This window comes from Grammomys surdaster, unplaced genomic scaffold (genome assembly GCF_004785775.1).
Source record: "Grammomys surdaster isolate TR1022 unplaced genomic scaffold, NIH_TR_1.0 234, whole genome shotgun sequence".
In the NCBI taxonomy this organism is placed as follows: Eukaryota; Metazoa; Chordata; class Mammalia; order Rodentia; family Muridae; genus Grammomys; species Grammomys surdaster.
Genome location: NW_021604679.1, coordinates 1,939,914 through 1,942,177, shown reverse-complemented (window position 1 = coordinate 1,942,177; position 2,264 = coordinate 1,939,914). Strand labels below are relative to the sequence as shown.

At 40.8% G+C, this 2,264-nt stretch overlaps 1 pseudogene; it reads right to left on the bottom strand.

Annotated features, from left to right (window-relative positions):
• Window positions 1-829: 829 nt before the first annotated feature.
• On the bottom strand, window positions 830-1,685 carry LOC114626408 (annotated as a pseudogene).
• Between the last annotated feature and the right edge of the window lie 579 nt (window positions 1,686-2,264).

The window sequence follows — 2,264 nt, the reverse complement described above, 5'->3', positions numbered from 1 at the left end:
TAGAGGTAGAGGTAGAGGTAGAGGTAGAGGTAGAGGTAGAGGTAGAGATATACATTGAGAGCATTGAAATTTCAGTTGGAAGACACCCTGAAATCTGGAAAGTAGCACACTCAACCAACCCTCCCTAATGGCTAGCTTGTCTGCACAGGCAGTCTCTCAGTGGAGACCAGAGGACATCAAGATGGCTGAGAGTTTGTGGACGATCTTGGGATTGCTTGTCTCATTTACTGGGAAAAATCAGGAAGTGGCCTTCAGGGTCACTTTTACTTGGAAAATTACAACACTAGTAACAAGTCAAGGCTTAAACATCTAACATTTGCTTGGTGAAAGCAACTCAATAGCAAATAAAATTAACCGTGTCTTACTTTTTCCTTCACAAGAACATAAAACTCATTAAGGGGAACAGGAAATTTTAAAAATGTAACATAATTGTTCCTTTTAGTAGTGTTTAGATAGTTTATGACAGAAAGTTTCCAGTTTTGTTTGTTTCTTTGAATGAAGCTTTTTGGTCCAAAAGTTTTGTTTGCTCATTGTATCTACTTCTGTCTCCCCCACTATCAGATTGGCTTCCTCCACGGCCACCACCTTTTGGTGCTCCACGGCTTGAACTACTGTAGGAATCATGTGGAGGAGTACCCCCTTTCCATAGAAGGGGGAAGACCTCATTCTTGTCTGCCCATGTGATCGCAACCGCTTGCATAGAGATCACGTTGGCTGCTTGAGTAACTGTCTCGACTTCTACCATATCCATCATGTGAGTTGCTGAATCATCACAGTGACTCCTTCCACCATAAGATATCGGTGATCCTCATGTAGGTGGAGTACTATGTTAATTACCGTAACTCTCATACAGATCTCTGTAGGAACCTCCACTTTGATTATCTAAATAGTCACAATCCTGACCATATCTATCTTTATCATTATAGCCTCTTGATAGATAGTCATCTCGTGAACTGGAATCACCATAATCATAGTAAGTATAATCTCTTGGTGGTATCTCAAGAACTTGGATAGTCTCTGCTTGAATAGCTGTCTTTAGTGGAATATCCATCATCTCTCAGGGACAAATAAACATCTCTATGAGAAGGCAGAAGTTCCCTTCGTGGTGGACCTCCATAACCATCTATTCCACATGACACAGGGGCTCTACTTCTCTTTGTACTGCTGCTACAAACTGGTCTTGAAGGTGCTGATCTTTTAGAAGGAGGACCTCCACTTTGTGGTGATGGTCCTCTTTTTTACTGGAAGGGCTCCATTTGAATAACACATGGTAAAATTCATGGTATAGCCACCATCATCATGTGTCTTCCTTGTGAGGGGGATCCCTTGGTTCCTACACTTCCTCCTCATCCTCTTCAAAGACCTCTAGGAGGGTTGCTGCTTCTTGGAGGTGGAAATAGTCCACTTCTACCACTTTCCAATGATATTTCAGTGGCTTTCTCCACCTTGATGGCTTTCTCATCGAAAGACTTTCCATTCATGTCTCTGGCAGCATCCTTTGTATCTGCTGGGCTTTCAAAAGTGACAAAAGCAAATCCTCCTGACTTATTGGTTTCTCAGTCCTTCATCAAAAGCATTTCCACTACTCACCCATGTTTGCCAAACCCCACCTAAAGGGCTTATTCATTTGTTTCTGTATTAAGCCCACCAATAAAGGGCTTTCCTGGGTGATCTGCTTCAACCATTTTTCCTCTCAACCAATGGGGGTAGACTGTGCACCAGGTAAAGCAACATGGGCTAATTATGAACCAGAAGTTTCTCAGTCCACAAGGCTCGATGTTTCTACTGGTCTTCAGTAGATGCTAGAATCCCTAAGATGCAGGCTCTAATGCCAGTGAAGGAGTAGACTTGCTAGCAAGGTGAGAGCACACATTCAAAAAGCCAGCTGTTAAGTCTTTAGTGAGAAGGCTACAGTCCATAGAAACACAAAGATTAGGAATATAGCAAGGGACTGGGAGAAAGATTGAATCGCCCTAGGAATAAAAAAATAGAAGATAATTAATTAGTTATAGATAGATGGGGATGAGGTTCGAGGAAGTTGGACCAGGAGGATTAAACGGAAAGTGGGAGGGAAGATGTGGTGAGGGAGGGATTTTCAAGGATGAAAAACTAAAATTCAGGGACATTTGAGGATGTGTTGAAATCATATATGTGTGTGTATGTACATATTATTTATATGATTATATGTGTATGTATTTACCATATATACATATATATATATATATATATATATATATATATATATATAGATAGATAGATAGACA